The sequence below is a fragment of the Sus scrofa genome, chromosome 7, assembly GCF_054392235.1.
Source record: "Sus scrofa isolate SSC_HxYL_T2T_F1_AM1 chromosome 7, Sscrofa_HxYL_maternal_Yorkshire_Landrace_v2.0, whole genome shotgun sequence".
In the NCBI taxonomy this organism is placed as follows: Eukaryota; Metazoa; Chordata; class Mammalia; order Artiodactyla; family Suidae; genus Sus; species Sus scrofa.
This window is the reverse complement of record NC_139389.1, coordinates 102,197,231-102,217,296: the sequence shown is the minus strand read 5'-3', so window position 1 is coordinate 102,217,296 and position 20,066 is coordinate 102,197,231. Positions and strand designations below refer to the sequence as shown.

General features: G+C 49.9%; 1 long non-coding RNA gene across 2 annotated transcripts; it reads right to left on the bottom strand.

Moving 5' to 3' along the window:
- Positions 1-12,727: 12,727 nt before the first annotated feature.
- LOC102163918 (uncharacterized) lies at positions 12,728-20,027 on the bottom strand. 2 transcript variants are annotated; one of them, XR_298825.4, is made up of 3 exons: positions 19,812-20,027; positions 17,815-17,925; positions 12,728-13,094 (listed from the first exon to the last, which is right to left on the bottom strand). It is a non-coding gene; the product is annotated as an uncharacterized LOC102163918 (long non-coding RNA). The 2 variants fall into 2 exon arrangements; XR_014810991.1 differs by having other exon boundaries at positions 19,870-20,027.
- Between the last annotated feature and the right edge of the window lie 39 nt (positions 20,028-20,066).

Below are 20,066 nucleotides of genomic sequence, written 5' to 3'. Positions count from 1 at the left end.
ACACACTCTGCCCCACCCCCTGCAGGTGATGAGAAGGCCTCTAGGTCCTGTGATCTCATCTGGGTCCTTGACCCTGATTCTGTGTCCTGGGGCTATGCTGACACGCTCAGCCCCACTCCCTGCAGGTGATGAGAAAGCCTCTAGGGTCCTGATCTAATCTGGGTCCTTGACCCTGATTCTCTGTCCCAGGCCATGCCTGACACTTGTGCCAGCCCACTCCCTGCCAGGACTCCACCCCTCCCATTGTCACCACTGGCCTCCTCCAGAGCTCTACCCTTTGACCCCATCAGCACTAGCTGGTCAACAGGACACTCTACTTGGGTCACCTTTCTGACAATAAAGAAAGGCCCCCACTTCACCCCTCTTTGGGGGTTGAAAGCTTAAAGCAAGCTTTAAGTCCTTCAGCTCTGCCACACAGGCCCCCTCCTTACAAACACTGACGTTTCAGTGCACTGGGCATGCACAGGATTTCTCTAGAACCAGAGCCCCTTGGCCTCGTTTTTGAGTCAGAACCACCAGGCCAGGATTCTTTCCCACTTACAACAGTGCCCTGATGTTATTCCCCACAGCCTACCTTTCCTAAGCCCGACTGTACATAAGTGAACTCAAATTGTATATAGGATTCAGGTGCTGTCCAGGCAGCCCTGGGTCAATGTCATCCAGGATGTGTGGCTGGTCGAGCATAAGAAGGGACTGGCATTCATGACTGTGGCTTGTCTCCAGGCACCTCAGCCCCAGCGAAGACACAGCCAGGCTTGCTCTCCTCTTGCAAGAGTTTAACAAGGATGCTCGTGACTCCCTCATATACGTCAACAGTTCAGAGCAGCAACTTTGGAGTCAAAGACAAATCTGGGTTCCATCCTAGCTCCGCAGTTCGCAAGCCATGCAATCTTGAGCAAGTTACTTAATCTCTTTGAATCTGTTTCTTCATTTGTCTTTTTTTTTATGGTCTTTTCAGGGCCACACCCGTGGCATATGGAGGTTCCCAGGCTAAGTAAGGGTCCAATCGGAGCTACAGCCGCCGGCCTACGCCAGAGCCACAGCAATGCGGGATCCAAGCCACGTCTGCGACCTACACCACAGCTCACGGCAATGCCGGATCCTTAACTCACTGAGCAAGGCCAGGGATCGAACCCACAACCTCATGGTTCCTAGTTGGATCTGTTTCTGCTGCACCACGATGGGAACGCTCATCTGTTTCTTCATTTGTAAAGCAAAGATCACATAGAGCTAGGTTACAAGGATATGGAAAGAATGAAATAATGCATATAAAGGCTTTAGTGTTGGTACCTGGCATCTAGTAAGCACTTCATAAATATTAGATGTTGTTAGTAATGAAATGATCTAGTTTCTAGTCATGGCTTCAATGTGAACTTGAGCAAGTTCTCTCACTGCTGTGGGCTCTTATTTTGTATAAAGTGAGAAGCTGGGTGTTCCTCTGTGTTCCTTCCTGTTCCATGATGCTATGACCTATTTGACCCTAATGGGGTAATGCCACCTGCCACAGGGACCACCATGAGGATGATCACATGAAGTGTCTGCCTACAGCGAGAGATAAGAGGGGCTGCCAAAAGTCTACCAGGCTTCTCCAAACCAAAGCCTGTCTGTGCTCTGGCCTAGAGCCCAGGGCAGCAGCAGGAAGGGGTCGTGGGGAGCTTGCCGCTAGGAGCGGCCTGGTAGATAACACCAGGCCCTGAAGTCTACCTGAAAAACAGCGATGCTAGGAATTCCTGCTGTGGCTCAGCGGTAACGAACCCGACTAGGATCCGTGAGGACGTGGGTCCGATCCCTTGTCCCATTCAGTGTTAAGGATCCGGCATTGCCATGAGCTGTGGTGTAGATCACAGATGTGGCTCGGATCCTGCATTGCTGTGGCTGTGGTGTAGAACAGCAGCTACACCTGATTCTACCCCTAGCCTGGGAACCTCTATATGCCACGGGTGTGGCCCTGAAAAGACAAAAAAAAAAAAAAAAAAGAAAAAAAAAAAAAAAAGAAGAAGAAAGAAATGCTAAGGTCCAGAGGAACAGGCAGCACTGAATAGGGTACGGGTCTACACCAGACTGAATCCCAGTAAGAAAAGTTGTGAGGAGACACCTGGCTGAAAATGCAGTTGCCTGAGCTTTCTGAAGAGGCATTGTGATATCAGCTAAAAACCTGGCTGAAGAGCCAGGCTGCCTGCACTTTTCCAAGGAGGTATATACATTTACTCCTTACAACAGTCCAGAAACTTGGCTCTTCCACTTACCAGCTGTGTGACCTTGATCCAAGTACTTAACCTCACTGGGCTTCAAATTCCTCATTTGTGTAACAGGGGTGATAACCATAGCTCCCCCTACTGAGTGGGTGGGAAGACTAAAATGGAGATAAGCCCTTAGGAAAGTGCCAGACCTAGAAGTGCTGGCTGTGAATATTTTTCTGATATTGCTTTGGGCTTGGTACACAGAGGGCACCTTTGTAAGGGGGTGGAGAGTGATCCCTCTAATGTCACCGTAGAAACATCCCCATGCTGACTGTAGAGTTCTGGGGCATGGGTGGAGCTCCCGTAAGACAGCCTCTGGAGAGCTGCAGAAATGTGTGCAAGAAACTTTATGGATGGTCCCATAACGGTGGCAGAATATACCAGAAAAATATAGTGTCTTGGGAGTTCTTGTCACGGCACAGTGGAAAAAAATCCAACTAGGAACCATGAGATTCCGAGTTCAATCCCTGGCCTCGCTCAGTGGGTTAAGGATCCAGCGATGCCTTGAGCTGTGGTGTGGGTTGTAGAGACGGCTCAGATCTGACATTGCTGTAGCTGTGGCATAGGCTGGCAGCTGTAGCTCCAGTTCAACGCCTAGCCTGGGAACCTCCATATGCTGCAGGTGTGGCCCTAAAAAGCAAATATATATATATGTGTGTGTGTATGTATATATAATGTGTGTGTGTGTGTGTGTGTGTGTGTGTGTCTGTGTGTCTGTGTGTCTGTGTCTGTGTAGTGCCTTTCAAGATACTATAACCCCTCCATGTAGGGGTCTGAGGAAACTAAATCTACACCATCATTATTAGGGAACAAATCCCCTCAACTAGGATATTCCTGGACAGGCTAAAGAGTAAATTGTTATCTGCCACTCAGCATAAAGGAGTTTCTCAGATGAACCATGTTCTAGCAGAACCCTAAGGAATAACTGAGACTCTACGTGGCTGGCCGGTCCTAGCACCAGCTCTGCATGCGACGGCAGGTGGGAGGGGCCCTGGGGGGCAGGCAGGAAGCTCTTTCTGAGCGTGTTTGGGGTGTACATGGGGATTCCAGAGGGCAAGGAGGCAAGCACCCCACAACGGTGACCTGCTTCAGCTTAACCTCCGAGCCCCTGGCTCTGCGGTTGGTCGAATTTCTCTGGGCCACAGCCCGACGGGGCTGCCTCTCTTGCCCTCCTCCCAGGCGCAGACCCAAGGGGGACCATTTTCTGCAGGAAACCGGTTCAACCGTGTGAGACTTGGCTGCCCCCTAGTGTCCACTAGGTAGAAGTTCTCTTAAAATTACAGAAAACGGGAAGATTGTATAATAGCATTCCGAGCGCGCTTTACAGCTACAAGGCACTGTTACAAATGATAGAGGGCAGTTTTTCTGCTTGAGTATGTCTCTACCTTCCATAGTCTTCAGCCACTTTGAGCATATTCCCCCATCACCCATCCCCAGCCACCTCCAACATTCCACCTCTCTGATTCCCTTGACTCATTGACTTGTTTCTCCTTATTGGTGGAGGAAAAGGGTCTGGGAGCCTGGAAGAGCCTGGGTGACTACCAACTCCTCCAGGGCCTGGGGTCCTTGCTCCAGCCAGCGGACTGGAGAGGACAGCAGGGAAATGACAGCACCTCTGCTCAGCTTGCCCACCCTCCCCCCTCTTCACACAGTGGTCCAGGCCCCCTGGACCTGCCTCAGGGTCCAATGCAGAGACGACCTGCTCTGAGTTGTCTTTGCTTCTGAGCCACAAACCCCAGGAGTCCACAGACATTTAGCTTCTCTTTAAACTGGACACTATGCCCACCATTCCCCGCCTCCAAACCAGCACATGATCTGCCCTTTCTTTGCTGCTGCTGAAGGTAATCCCACTTGGTCATTTGAGAGGTCTACTGATGGTCCCTAAGTGAAGGGGGCAGCAGATAATGAAACCCCCAACAGGGCAAATTACAGAGGTTGCCACCCTTTCAAAGGTCTCACAGCCGTGGTTCCTCGTCTTTGATTCCTAACTCTGCTGAGATCATCGAAAACCCCAAGGGTGAGAGGTTCAAATCCTCTTCCCTCCTCAGGAGCTCGGATGAGATGCTCTCAGACTCAACAATATTCTCCCTTGTGTGGAGAATGTCCTAGAGGCCGTTGTTCTGATTATCTTCCTGCAGGGAAAGATAACCTGAGATTCATACTGAATATTTTAAATTTGGATGTGGAATGTGTTTTGGTTTTGTGATGTGTTATTTTGAGAAACCACTTAGAGATGTCTTATTTGGGGCAGCATAAGGCAGCCACTAAAATGGTTTCATTCCCACTATTAAACTTTGTTTCCTGAGGCAAAACAAAGCCGTTGAGCCCGCTGGGATGGTGTCCTTCCTCTCAAAGTGGGACTTGGGAAGAACCGAGGCAATGAGAGAGGGGGAGGCAATGGAGGGGAGCGGGGCTCGGACCACGGGGGACACAACTCCGGGCACAAAATGGGCTCACAGGAGTTAGGATCCATGAGGATGCGAGTTCGAATCCTGGCCTCGCTCAGTGGGTTAAGGATCCAGCATTGCCGTGAGCTGCGGTGTAGGTGGCAGTTGTGGCTCACATCCCCAGTGGCTGTGGCTGTGGCTGTGGCGTAGGCCGGCAGCTGTAGCTCCAATTCAACCCCTAGCCTGGGAACTTCCACATGCTGTGGGTATGGCCCTAAAAAATAAATAAATAATAAATAAATAAGATGGGCTGACAGCAATGGGCACGCCCTTCCTGATCTGATGGTGCCCCGAGAGCCAGACTGACCCTGTTGGCTTGGCCCACGTGGAAGCCTCAGCAGGCCAGGACCCAAGACTGGGGTGCCAGATAGCGCAAATGGACAGGAGAGGGAAGATGAGGGGGTGGGGATTTGGTTCTGCCTCCTTCTCTCTTAACTACACTCAATATTTTAGCTTCTTTTCCCTGCCTAGTATTGAGCATCCAATTCCATTGGACCATAATAGGCGAGAGGACAGGGATTTAAAAAATCTTTGAATTCCTCCAACTATGACAGGAGGTGTCAGAAACCGCCCCCCCCCCCAGGGCTCCCCTGAACTTGGATGCTTCCGAGTGCAGTGACAGCCACACCCTTGCCCTCTCGGGGAGGAAACGCTATCCACTGAGATGGAAGAAATACTTAGGACCTAAAGGAAGCTGTGTCAGCACAAACCTTAGTATCCACACCCTTCCCTTTTTTTGCAGCTCCCTCCAGCTATGCCGGTATTTGCCACAACTCTCTGCACTTCCTCTTTCCTGTGCTACCCCACTTTCCCTCGAATTTCCCCAGTCTGGTCATGGGCACAGTCCCTTCCCACCTCTCACTCTTGGCTCCCTTAAAGATCCCCCTTCTGTGAGCACCAAGGGTGCCCAGACCTTGCAAGGGGCTGGCAGAGGAAATTCCTATGGGTCCATCTCTGTTATGAAGAGGCTGCTTGGGGAGGAGAATGGGGAGGGTGGTTAGAGGTAAATACGTAACTCCAAAACCATGCTGGAAGTACTATCCTAGAGGCTTATGCAGAGAGCTGCTTAATTTTCTTTTTTTTTTAATCCTTTTTGCCATTTCTTTGGCCACTCCCGCGGCATATGGAGGTTCCCAGGCTAGGGGTCTAATCGGAGCTATAGCTGCCAGCCTACACCAGAGCCAAAGCAATGCGGGATCCGAGCCACATCTGTGACCTACACCACAGCTCACGGCAACGCTGGATCGTTCACCCACTGAGTAAGGGCAGGGATCGAACCTGCAACTTCATGGTTCCTAGTCGGATTCATTAACCACTGCACCACGACGGGAACTCCCGGCTGCTTAATTTTTAAAATTTGTCTTGGAAACAAAACCCTCTCCATCTCTTTTTGCCCCTTTCCTTCCTGCTTGGGACACTGGTGTGAGAGAATGTGATGCTTGTTGCTACAAACACACAGATAACAGGGCGGAAAATTGGGAAAAGCCTGGTTTTGGAGGGCAGCGTGGAACCGTTGAATAAACTGAGTCCCTCTATCGCCAGACTTTTTGTTAAATAAATAAAAGCATCTCCCTAGGCTTTAAAGTCCTCTTGGTTGGCTTGTAACCGATACATGTTTCCTTCCCCCTACGAGAAAGTTAAGGTGGATTTGGGGATGGACAAATCACAGTTCTAGTGACCAGTCTGGGTAAACCCAAGTTCTTTGTGGAAAGGGGCAGAAAATCCTATGATAGATGGGCTAACCCCACCTTTATTTAACTTTTTCAGCCAATATTTACAGAGTGGCACCTATGTGCCAGGCATCACGGGGAGTGGCTGTGGCGGAAATCAAGAGCAAAACCACAAGTGGTCCTAGTTCTCAGGAGGCTTAGAATCCAGTGGAGGAGTAAGACATTAACCAAATAGGAATCCCAACAAGTCAATAAGTAGAAGCTGAGCTGAGCACATGTAGGAAAGGAGCAGAACCTATAGCACAAAACATACAAACAATATAAAGCCTGGGAGCAAGAAAGATCTTCCTGAGAAAGGGATCTCCTAAGCAGGGAGCTGAAAGAGGAAGGCAGGTGAAGCAGACAGAGGCTGGTGAGGGCTGGGGGTACCAGGAGACTTGTGTGTGCAAAGGCCCTGGGGCAGGAGGGAACCAGGCTGGCTTAAGAGCCCTGAGAGAGATAGACTGGGGTTTAAGTGGGTTGAAAAAGTTTGCCTTCAATGCCTCCCCCAAATCTGGCCTACCAATGTTCCCCACCCTTGCCCGGCTTCCTTGCTCATCCCACACAGCCCCCCAGGGCTCGCTGACTAAAGTCTGCCCGTTCTGGAACTCCACCCAGACCTGCCTTTCCCTCTAACCCCACCCTCTGAATGACCCTCCTTCCTATCAAAGCCCCCCTTGCCTCCCCATAAACCAATCTATCAAAGAATTTCTCCTCTATTTTCTTCTTAAAAAGAGAGGGTGAGTGAATGAGATACTGAGGGAGCAAATCAGCCTGTCTCTGCTGGAACGCAGACAGAAGCACAGAATTTCAGGCAGGAGGAGGGCCCTGGACATGGCAACCTCCCACACGCAGTCTCCTGGCTACCTCCACAGGACGGGACACCCGTGGGCTCTGGGTGGGAGGTAGCTGGGGGGCAGGCCGGGCTCTGTGGGTGAGCCAGTGGCTCCCTTCCTATCCTGGATACACCCGTAACTTCTCCTCGGCTGCTGAACTCAGAGGGCTCTCTAACCTGGTTTCTCACAGCAGCAGTGCCCAGGGCTTTGTGGGAGGGCTGGGCCACCCTCTGATGAACTGACTTCCAAAGGCCTAAGGAGCAGCGTGTGGCCCAGTGGGAGGAGCCGACTTTGGAAGGGACAGCTCTGGGGAGAGGCCAAACCATAGCTTGCTGTGTGACCTGGGCCATCACTAAGCTTTCTGAGCCTTAGTTGCCTCCGCTGCATTAAAAGGGAGTAAGTTTATCTTGGAGTTCCTGTCCTGGCTCAGTGGTTAACGAACCTGACTAGCATCCATAAGGATGCAGGTTCGATCCCAGGCCTCGCTCAGCGGCTTGGGGATCCGGCATTGCTGTGAGCTGTGGTGCAGGTTGCAGATACATCTCGGATCCTGCGTTGCTGTGGTTATGGTGTAGACTGGAGGCTACAGCTCTGATTGGACCCCTGGCCTGGGAACCCCCATATGCAGCGAGTGCAGCTCTAGAAAGACAAAAAAAACCAAAAAAAAAAAAAAAAAAGGAATAAGTTTATCTTATTTAGAGTTGCTGTGAGGATTAGAAATACAACTATAGGAGTTCCTGTGTGGTTAAGAATCCGACTAGTATCTATGAGGATGTGGGTTCAATCCCTTGTCTCCCTCAGTGGGTTAAAGATCTGGTGTTGCCATGAGATGTGGTGTAGGTCACAGATGTCACTCTGATCTGGTGTTGCTGTGGCTGGGGTGTAGGCCAGCAGGTGCTTCTCCAATGCAGCCCCTAGCCTGAGAACTTCCATATGCCATGAGTGCATCCCTAAAAGACAAAAAAATAAAAAGAAAGAAAGAATACAAATGTATCAAAAAAGGAAAAAGGAGTTTTTAAACCTAAGCTAGGGCTCAAGCATAGACCTAGTGGGCAGGAACGAGCAGTCGTGTCTCAATTTCAAATATTTGCCCTACGCGTCCATACCCACGTGTCGGGCCCCGGGTCCTGAGTTTCTACTGGGAAAGCAAGATGATCCCGATAGGTCGAGATCTGTGGGGTCCAGTTTGCAAGCCACTGGTCACATGTGGGTACATAAATTCTAATTAAAAATTAAACTTCAGTTCCTCACACCAGCCACATTTTAAGCACTCGATAGCCATTAGTGGTTATTGGACAGAGCAGATATAAAATGTTTCCACTGGCAAAGAAAGTTCTATAGGAGAGTGCTGGCCTAGAGAAAAGGGCCATGTGTAAACAAGAGTCCTGTTTATTTTGCTTGTCATCTCATTCCTGGACCAAGACACAGACTGGGACCACCTGGTGGTCAGAGAAGCATTACTTGCGCATGTATGCAGGTGTGTGTGTGTGCACGTGTGCATGCATGTGTATATGTGTATGGGTGGTGAACCGGCCAGGGGTCCAGCCCTCGCGTCTTTGACATGAACTAAGTGATACCACGTGCAGGGTGGGTAAAGTCACAGAATGAGAGCCCATCACAGAACTGCCCCATGTGAGAGACGGCCAGGCTCGGGGCAGGGAGGAGACCCACCACCCTGGAACCCTGTCCTGACTCAGGGCCCCAGGAGGAAGGACCTCCTGGTGTTGATGCTGAGGCAGAAGGGGAAGGAGTGAGGTTGCACGATGCAAATGCACAGCCCTTGGGGCAGAGGGACGTGCAACCCGACTGCTATTTTGATCCAGGGGCTAAGATGAGGAACCAGTGGGTAAAACAAATACGCTTCCCAGGAGTCTGCTCCACAAAAGACATGTAAAGGAGGGACTGGATCATTCCAGGACCTGTGCCTGGGCTGAGCGGCCCCAGGTCTGTCCTCCCTGAGTGCCCCGGGTCTCTCACACACAAGCAGGGGTCTGATTGGACCCCTGGCCTGGGAACCCCCATATGCAGCTCTAGAAAGACAAAAAAAGACCAAAAAAAAAAAAAAAAGGAATAAGTTTATCTTATTTAGATAAGGGAAATACGGCCTGTTCTCCACTGGGGCCTACTTCCCAGAGACTTTGGCATCATAGGTGACAGGCTTCCCACCCAAGTTCACTTCCTGAAGCTAGCAATGTCCTGAGTGGGCCACAGCCACAAGGAGAAGCACCCCAGGGCACCCCAGAGCATTTCAGGCCTGCAGGCCCAGGTGGCAATCTGAGAATGTGCCTGTCCTCCAAAATGCCTCCACCCTCTGAATTCATTCATTCATTCAGAAATTGTTGGCACACCAGGCCTCTACTGCTGCTCCAGTCCTTGGAAGATCCTTTCCATAGAATACGGTACACCACGTCTCTGCCCCTCTGAGGTTAAGAGCCCAGAGCTGGAGTTAGGCCTGGGAAGTTACTTCTATTTCTTTTCTTTCTTTCTTTTTTTTTTTTTTTTGTCTTTTTAGGGCTGCACCCGCGGCATATGGAGGTTCCCAGGCCAGGGGTCTAATCGGAGCTGTATCTGCCAGCCTATGCCAGAGCCACAGCAACACAGGATCTGAGCCATGTCTGTGACCTATACCACAGCTCACGGCAACACCGGATCATTAACCCACTGAGCAAGGCCAGGGACCGAACCCTCAACCTCATGGTTCCTAGTCGGATTTGTTAACCACTGAGCCATGGTGGGGAATACCTGCTTCTGTTTCTATACCCGTAAATGCAAAGAAAAACAGCACCCACCTCATAGGGATTAATGAACCGCTAAGCAGAGTGCCCCCAACATGACAGCCATTGCTGTTATTACTACTAAGTAGTAAGCTGCAGTGACACATGGGGCTGAGCCATAGCTCTGTCTGGGGGTAGCTGAAGGGAGCTTCAGAGGAGGGGAAAAAGGTAGGTCTGAGGGACAAGCAGGACTGTGCTGGAGAGGGAAGTGGGGAGGGCCATTCTGGAAGGAGGACAATTGGGGCTGCCTGCCTGGGCTGAGCCTCCAGCCTCACCCATTTCTCCCATCCTAGGCCTGTCACGATACACCGTGAGGGGCAAGAGGAGGGGAGGGAGGGAGGAGGTGCCCTGGCTTGTGGTGGACGCAAAGCTGAGGGCCGGGGAGCTCATGGCCCCATCTTTACCCCTCCGGCCATAGTGTGCCCCCATCCCTGGGCAAGTGCCGTGAGGGGTCCAGGGCAAGGTGCTGTGCTCATAGAAGCCACCTGATGGCGGCCTTCTAGAAAGAGAAGGCACCACTGCCATCCTAGCACGGATTACCCTGATTTGGAATAAGAGGTGATGAGCTGCTCTGGTTCTCAGGATGACCTCAGAGACTCACGGTTGGTCTTTTTATCCTAATGTTGACAACATAAAGAGTAACAATGGCAATAGTTTTTAAAAACTGCCATTTTTTTCTGGTATCCGTTTCCTTATTGCTGTGGTGATAACTCATCCGCCCAAAAGTCGATATCTGGCAAATTGCTCATGTGCAAAACAAAGCACAGAAATCAGGTGAAAAAGGAAAACCCTGGAGAAACTGAAATAGCTATCTCGTGATGACAGCACTGATGCTTTCAGATGCTCCTTATCCTTATTTTAAGCACCATCTCATAACCCAGCTGAGTTGTCTGAGTCTAATCAGAATGTAAGCAATTTATACAGTAGCTGCTGGAGATGGGCACCCTGACAGCAATGAGAAGTGGCCACTGGCAACGGGAGGAGACAGAAAAATAGGAAAAGCAGATCACGAACCCACAAAGCACGGCAGCCTGGATCTGTTTCAGAGGCCGTGTTTGACGGCATCTCTGCAGTTCCCGCTTAATTCCGTGCTCTCACCACTGAGCTCAGAACACGGCTCTGCAAGTCCAGCAGGTGAGAGTGATGCAACAATTAGGAACGGGTTCATATCGGGCCAACCCTCACCCAACCCGTCTCAAGCTCTCCCCCGCATCTCTGTAGGTAACATGCAGTGTTACCTATTTGCTGTCCCCTCCCCCTCGACCTCCACCGCCCCCATGGAGAAGACAACCCAGAAGGAAAAGCCTGGTGTCTGGAGGTCTGAGTCACCCTCCCTCCACTCAACATGTATTCTTCAAGCTCCTGCTATGAGGCTCCATTTCCTCCCCCTGCAAAATGAAGGTGGTTCTACATAAACTTGAAGTCTGACTGTGTGTTCGGGACAAGGCTGTCTTGGGCTGAGCCGTGATGATCACCCAACATGATCGAGAATTTACCGGGCACAGGTGCTCTCCAAGCAATATCCACGGCTCACCTTCTTTAATCATCTCAACAACCCTGTGAGGCTCAGGCAAAGGGCCCAGGAATTGTTTCCATACTCTACTATTAGTAATAGTTTTCATACTAGACTCTTGAAATTCTTTTTTTTTTTTTTCTTTTTGCCTTTTCTAGGGCTGCTCCCTCGGCATATGGAGGTTCCCAGGCTAGGGGTCAAACTGGAGCTGTAGCCACCCGCCTACACCACAGCCATAGCAATGTGGGATCCGAGCCGCGTCTGCAACCTACACCACAGCTCACGGCAACGCCGGATCCTTAACCCACTGAGCAAAGCCACGGATCAAACCCGCAACCTCATGGTTCCTAGTCGGATTCGTTAACCACTGCGCCACGACGGGAACTCCTACTCTTGAAATTCTTAATTTTTGAACTAGGAGTCCACCTTCTCATTCGGTATTGGGCTCTGCAAAATATGTTGCTGGTCCTGGGTGCACGGTCTCCCCTTTAGAGCAGCTGAGAAACTGACCCTCGTGGTCCCTGACCCACAGCAATAATCGGCATCATCTGAGAGCTAGTTAGACATGCAGAGTCCCAGGCCTGGCCCGGCCCGGCCCTCCAGAGTCAGATCAGCGCTTTAACAAGATCAAGTCCAGGGCCCGCGATCGCAATCGCTGTTTGCTATTTTCTTCCATGTCTGCATTTACTAGAAACATATCCTTCGTTGCACAGGAAAGACCTCAATGTTCAAGCCACAGAAGATCCACCCTACTTCTGGGAAGTTGGCCTCTCTAAAGGCCACACAGCCTAGAAGAGCGTGTGCGGTGTTCGGGCTGGGACTGGGGTCCGGACCAGGGCTGGGAGCTTAGAAACGGAGGGCACAAAATTTAAGGAGGCAGGTGCCCTCAGGGGCCAGCTCTGCACCTGCTAGGCTCTGAAATGCATGCCTCCTTAAGAGGTGAAAAAAGGGAAAAGTGAAAGCAGAGGAAAGTGAAAAGTGAAAGTGGGAGGCTCATTTAGCTGAGACACTAAACCACTGTCCCCCACGCACACCAGGCGCTTAGAGGCACCAGCCTCCAGTCCTGGGGATTTCTGGTTAGAGTAGTTCCGGTACAGGGTACTCCAAAAAAGAGCGTAACGACTCGGAATCAGAATCCAATCCTCGCACCATCTCTTACCCTTTATAGTCCCAAGAAACTTCACGGCAACCCTTTACGCATGTCTTACCTTCAAGTGCGCAGCTCTGAGTCGGAGATCGGAGATCGTTGGAGCTGGCTTTACTGGGCATCAGAGAGCCCCTCCCGTGGGTGGAGTGGGTGTGTGGGGCCTGCCTGAGTGGTGGTGGGAGGCGGGGCTGGAGACTGGTCACCTGAATTCAGGTTGAGCCATTCATATCCACCGGGACAGGCAGAGAGAGATTCCTTGGGGGCAGCACCTCGCTGAAGCTCTGCATCAGCAAGGGAGATGATCTTCAGCTGGCACCCGTGGCTGCTGGAGTTGAGAGGGCCCTTCCTGGGGGAGGGCTGAGAAGCTTAGCCATTTCCCAGGGCCGAAGTTTCTGGAGCTGACGTACCTTCAGAGAGTCTTTCCTTACCTGCAAAGATTTCTAAAATGAGGTTTCCCCAATCCATGAATCAGAATCTCCTGGGGAAGGACGTGGCTCCTGCTACTTTCGAATGAAGTAGGAAAAGGTGCTCACTCTGAACAGATGCGGTCCTGCTGGGAACACGGATTGGCAAGTGGACAGAAAGAAACCTCCTCCCCTTTGGAATGCAGCCCTGGAGGTGTGGAGAGCATGGGACAGACTGCCTTTGGGCTCACATTTGTCCTCTTTATGCAGGACACGGCCTACACTGTTGTGAGCGACGGCCCTGGGTGGGACTGGTAAAAGCCCTGCAGGTGGTCGGTCCTACTGAACTGCCAGGTGGGAGCCTCTGAGGCCTGGAGAGCAGATTGACCAGATGTGGTACATCGTGGCTGACACATGGCACCACGGCCACCTGCTTCTTGCTGGGCTGCCTCAGACATTCCTGTGTCAAGGTTCCACCCCCTTTTTTTTTACCCACACAAAATAAACAAAAAGAAAACCTAACCTCCAGGCATAATGGGGAAGGGAATGAAGGAGGGAAGGGAAAGGAAGGAGGAAAAGAAGGAGGGAAGGGCCCTTATCTACATTAAGCAGGTGCAACTCTGCCTGTGCACACAGCTGAGTCACCTCAGCTCTGCCCCCACCTCCCGGACGTGAGACAGCTGCCAATGGGCATTTCTCAGTCGGGACAGGATTCCGGGGGATAGACAGGGTTGGTGGTAATGGTGGGGAAGCGGGGAGTCTGGGCTCTCCCCCACCAAAGGCTGGCTGAGCACCCTGGAGAGAGTTACAAGCCTCTCAAGGTGTTCCAGCCTTTCCAGTGGAACAAGGAGGTGGTTTTCAGGGTGTTTATGAGGGGGCACTCCATCCCTTCATGCCAGGGAGATGTTCTGAGGCATGTAGTTCTCTTCGCATTGACCTGTAGTATCCATTATGGCAAGAGGGGGCAGCTGGGATGGAGGTGGTGTATCAGTCAGCTTTCACTGTTACCACCATGGTAACAAACACCCCCCTCCCAAATCGCATTGTTTGTAACAACAAAGGCTTACTACTTTTTTTTTAGGACCATTCCCGCCACATATGGAGGTTTCCAGGCAAGGCCAGTGGGGGTGGGGGTGGGGTCCCAATTGGAGCTGTAGCCACTGGCCTATGCCACAGCCACAGCAACAGGGGATTTGAGCCAGCCAAGTCTGACCTACATCATAGCTCAGGGCAATGCCGGATCCTTAACCCACTGAGCGAGGCCAAGGATTGAACCCGCATCCTTATGGATGCTAGTTGGGTTCATTAACTGCTGACCCATGATGGGAACTTCTTTTTTTAATTAAAAAAAAATTTTTTTTTTCTTCTCTTTTCAGGGCCGCACTTGCTTAAATAACTTCAATCTCTGTAGGCTCTATTCTATTGCCCTGGGCAGTTTTGCTTGTCCTTTTTTTCAGGGCCACACCTGCACCATATGGAGGTTCCCAGGCTAGGGGTCCAATCAGAGCTACAGATGCCAATCTACACCACAGCCACAGCAACAATCACATCTGAACTGCATCTGCAACCTACACCACAGCTCATGGCAACGCCAGATCCTTAACCCACTGAACGAGGCCAGGGATCGAACCCTCAACCTCATGGTTCCTAGTCGGATTCGTTTCTGCTGCGCCATGATGGGAACTCCAACAAAGGCTTACTTCTCACTCACTTTGGCTGCAGCTCTCTTTCCAAGTCATCTTCACTCCTGGACCCAAGCTGTAGGAGCAGCCCCTTCTCTGGGCCATGCCAGGCTGTGGCACAGGGAAAGAGCAGGGGTAGAATCAAGTGAGGTGCTTCAAGCTTCTGTTGGGATATGCAGCTGACCTTTCATTGGTCAAAGCAAATCAAGTGGCCCATCCGAGTCACTTGCATGTGACTTGACACAGGGATGTTTGATTCTATCACAAGGATGGGGCAGTGGATAATCGGGAACAATATTGCAATCTACCACAGTGGGCCCCCGACTTAGGTCTAGAGGATTACTTCGAAGGCAGAAAGAACATCCTTGGGCCAAAGGAGACAGTGTGAAGTGGTAGAAAAAGGCTTGGAATCAGACAGGTTTAGATTTTAACCTGGACTCAGCCACATACTACTGTTGTCCAAGTTATTGAACTTCTATCTTCATTTCCATCTGTGCAATGGGAATATTACCTAGCACACCTGGAAATTTTGAGGATTAAATGTGATCGTGTATGTTAAGTCTTTGGCACATAGTAGAAATACAGAAAACATAAACTCCCTACTGCCCCCCTGCCCATCTGCTGTATTTTATTCATAACCCTGGAGATACTTACTGCTGAGACTCCTACTCACCCCACAGAGCTGGGACCAAATGGGATGCAGAGAATGTATTGTGTCCTTACTATGTGCTAGGCACTGCACCAACAGTTTCCTTTCATGATCTCGTTTATTTTGCCTAATAACCCTGTAAGGTAGGTACTATTCTTACCCCCATTTTATAGGTGAGGGAGATAAGGATCAGAGGATAAGCAACTTGCCAAAAGTCATGCAGTGGCAGAAGCAGGTGTGAAGCTTTAGATTTCAGAGCCCATGCTCTACAGCAAAGCTTTTCAAGAATGATGGATGTGTTTAGCAGTGCTCTAGGACAAGGACAGACACTGAGAGTAAGTTCGGAAACTTATGGCAGCTGGACAAGGGCATGATGGATGGCCTTGTTTCGCTGAACGGATACAGACCAGTCTGGGTGGTGCAGAAGTCTCCGTTAAGTTGCATGTGGTGGAGGCTGTTCTAGTCATGAAAACAGGACCAAACAATTGCCCATGACTCAGAGGAAATAAAAATCGTGGGTCGTCAGCACAGACGGTGTGAGCAGCACTGTTCTGGAACATTGCACTCACTCTGTGCTGGTGGGCCTGCCCTGTCTGCTGTGGCAAATGAGGGAGATATCTGTGGTTAATCAAAACAATACCTTGTTGGAGTTCCCTTGTGGTGCAGCAGGTTAAGGATCCGGTGTTGTCACTGGCTGTGGCATGGGTTCCATCTCATATACTTGTACTGAGTCTACTGCTCCAGTGAATGAATAAATGAACTGATGGGTGAATGAATGAATATGTTTCCGATTGTAAAAGGGCAACTTGCTGGCCTTGGGCAAAGCCAAGAACGGGCAAAATTTCTCTTCTAGCTTTTCCTGCTGCTGCATTTCTAACTCTCCTCTTCTCCCCCTTTTTGTGTCTGCCAAAGCTTTTAAATGCCTTCAGGCTGCTCTCCTGGCTGCCCAGGATCCCATATGCCCTCCTCTTCCTGTGAGTGGTTCCCTGCTCAGGGACTCTCACTGCCCCTTTCCTCCGCAACTTCCCAGTTATGAGTCTCTTCCAGGACAACCCCCTCTAGCTGGCTGCCCCTGGGGTCCACCCCAACAGATATAAAACAGAGATAATATAATAAAGAGTGTGTGCAGCTGAGGATGGTCTATGTTGGGTCTGGTAAAATCAGCAAAGGTTTCTAAAAACATTACACTTGATGCCAGTGTAGACACTGCAGACCAGCCTTAGTACACACTGCTGGCGAGGGCTTCATGTGGAACATTTCTAGAAAGCAGTTTGGCGATGTGTATCAAGAAGTTTAAAAGTTTATACCCTTTAACCTAAAATTAAGCTCTAGGCATTTACCTGAAATAATCAGGCATGTAGCAAAATCTTTATGTATAGAGATATTTGTCATACCATCATTAACAATAACAAAACAGGAAACTCAACCTAAATGATTAAATGCATTATGACACAGGCATAATAAGATATTATGCATCCATTAAAATTATGTTTTTGAATTGTTGTTAATGATTTTTTTTGGCCATGCCCACAGCAGGCAGAAATTCCTGGGTCAGGGATTGAATCTAAGCCATAGGAGTGCCAATGCTGGGTCCTTAACCACTAGGCCTCCAGGGGACTCCCTGTTTTAATGATTTGATAGGATGCTTATTAGCTATTACAAATGAAAAAAGTCAGGGTTTAATATTTTTTAATAATTTTTTTTTATCTTTTTGCCATTTCTTGGGCTGCTCCTGCAGCATATGGAGGTTCCCAGGCTAGGGGATGAATTAGAGCTGTAGCCGCTGGCCTATGCCAGAACCACAGCAACGCAGGGATCTGAGCCGCGTCTGCAACCTACACCACAGCTCACGGCAACGCCGGATCCCTAACCCACTGAGCAAGGCCAGGGATCAAACCCGCAACCTCCTAGTCGGATTCGTTAACCTCTGAGCCACGAAGGGAACTCTAAATTTTTTAAATAAAATTTAATGAAAAAATAGATACATATGTAAAAATACTCATCATGTTTAAGTGATGGGATCTGGATGGTTTTATCCTTTTTGGTATTTTGTATATTTTCTATCATAGCACAGCATTTGCCAGGAGCAAGCCTTACACTGTTAGCCTGTATTCTATAGGCTTTGCCACTAACTGGCTGTGAGACCATGGACAAGTCATTTTATTTATCTGGGCTTTGTGGATCCTCATTTATAAAATGAAATATCTTGTTTAGATGATTTAATGGTTGGATTCTGACTCTGTGATTCTAATAAACTCACTGGGTCACGATATTCATTGTGAATAAAGTTCCATGATTTATCCTTCTCCACTGTACGTATCTTAAATGGGATTCTTATTTATAGCTAAAGGAGTGACTCTCTAATAGTGAAATTTCACATCAGGCTATGAATCACCTGCATCCAAATACTGACCTTATAGTTCTCTACAGCTTCACATCCTAGACATTAGCTGGCCCTTTCAAGCAAGTCAGGATCCTTTCCACATTGGTCTTTGGCCCTGAGCGGGAGAGGAGAAGTGTCTCCCTGGAAAAGCAAGACAAGTTCTTTGGTCCTGAGTTTCCTTCCCTTCTCTCCTCCCTTCCTCCAGTCTCAGCTGTTCACCACTGTCAGCTTCCTCTGTCTCCATCCTCTTCCCTGTGGTGGAGTCGGGCTTATGTCAGTGTGGTTCCCTGGTGGCTCAGCCACCACTGCCAGGGGAGGAGGGAGTGTGAGTCACGCCCTGGGTCCAGTGAGTCAGATTCAAAGTGGCTGGACCAGGGGCTGCCCCAGGACAAGAAAAAGGTTCTAAGTATGCAGAAGCCTTAGCTCCCTCCTAGTAGGGACACTGCTAGGAGAGAGAACCAGTCTTTCTCCCTTTTCCATTTCTGTGAACTCATTCAGGAATCCCTCTTGCCAAAGAAAGTGCCACCTCTTCTAAGCCTCAGAAGATTGTGTCTAGGTAAGGCCAAAACAGCCTCTGTGCCAAGTGGCTGCTCCCAGCCTCTGGGAGGAGGATGGAGAATAATAGACCATAGTTAGAGCCAAAAAGGATAAGAATTTCCCATTCCAACCTCTCATGTCCCGGGTTTGAGCCTAGCAAGTTTTCATAGCTCAGATTATTCTTTCCTCCTCTTCCCAGCTCATGGCCTGAGCAATAAGGGCCCTGGGGTTAAAATCTGAGCTTGTGTGACCTTGGGCAAGTTATTTAACTACTCCAAGTTTCAGTTTCCTCAGCTGGAAAGAATGGGATAATAAACTCATCTCATGAAGTTGCTGTGCATTAAATAGAACCCAGCACCCAATATAGGCCTGGCTTTAGAAGGTGCTGAGCCGATGTTCATTCTGAAATGGAGGGGAAGCCCCAACTGCTTTTTGCTTTTGGACTCTGAGATCCAAAAGTCAGTCTGTACGCTGAAATGGGCCATTTCCGGGGCAGGGCAATGAGTGTGCAGCTGGTTCCAAAAGGTATGACTGGCCTTCCACAGCCTGGGGCACCTTTCTCTTCCCTTTTAGGCATCCTGGGGCCTTTCCCGTCCTGCTGAACAGTCCTAACGGGGCCCTTTACACTGCAGTGCAAACAATGAATAAACTGTGCTCTAAGGACTACTAGACAGGATCAGTATTACACTATGCTGTACAGCAGAAATGGGCACAACACTGTAAACCAACTATACTCTCATAAAAATTTCAAAAAAGAAAAAGCATTACCAATACTTCCTTTTTTTCAAGCTCCAATATAGTTTGTTGTCCATCCAATCCTCGCTTAGATTTTTGACATTTTGTTCATTGTGGATATTTTTGCATGAATTTTTATTTAAAAATTTAAAATATCTTAAAATATTGCATTAAGGAGTTCCTCTTGTGGCTCTGTGGCTTAAGAACCCAACATTGTCTCTGTGAGGATGTAGGTTCTTTCCCTGGCCTAGCCCAGTGGGTTAAGGATCCAGCATTGCCGCAAGCTGTAGGTGTAGGTAGCAGATGCAGATCAGATCTGGTGTTGCCCTGGCTGATCTGTAGGCCCGCAGCTGCTGCTCAGATTTCACCCCAGCCTAGGACTTTCCATGTGCCACAGGTGTGGCAGTAAAAAGGAAAAAAAAAGTATTAAAATATTACTTATCTAGATTACTGAGTTCCTTGACACGCCCTTAAATTTTGCCCCAATGATGGCAGCTTCAGCTCTCTAGCCTTTCGGGGGGGAGGGGTGTATTTTGGGGACAGTGGGCCCCGGCAGGCTCTGCTTGCCTCCTTAAACCTGTTCCCATTCTGGCAAATGGGAACTTTTCTCTGCCTCCACCAGAGGCTGGAATAAAACCTGGTTCCACCTTAACCACTTTCCCACCCACACTTCTACGGAGCTCGGGGATGACACCAAATCCTTGAAATCCTTTCGCTTCAGCTTAATTCCGTAATTATTAGTCGAGGGCAGGCACCTGGTTAAGGCTGGGCGAAAACGGGAAGCGTAAAAGGCGCAGAGCGCGCTGGGGGCACCTGGATGGAGAGAGCCGAGGCGGACGGAGGAGGCTTCGGGAAGCAACACCCGGGCGGGATGAGAACAGCCGGCCGACTCCGCACCTAAGGACTAACCACCGACCCGCGGGCACCTTCGGCGGGAAACCACGTCAGAAATCCCGACCTGGACTGACTTCCTGCCCGGGAGGCCCCGCGGCCTCGGGCTCTGGGCGCGG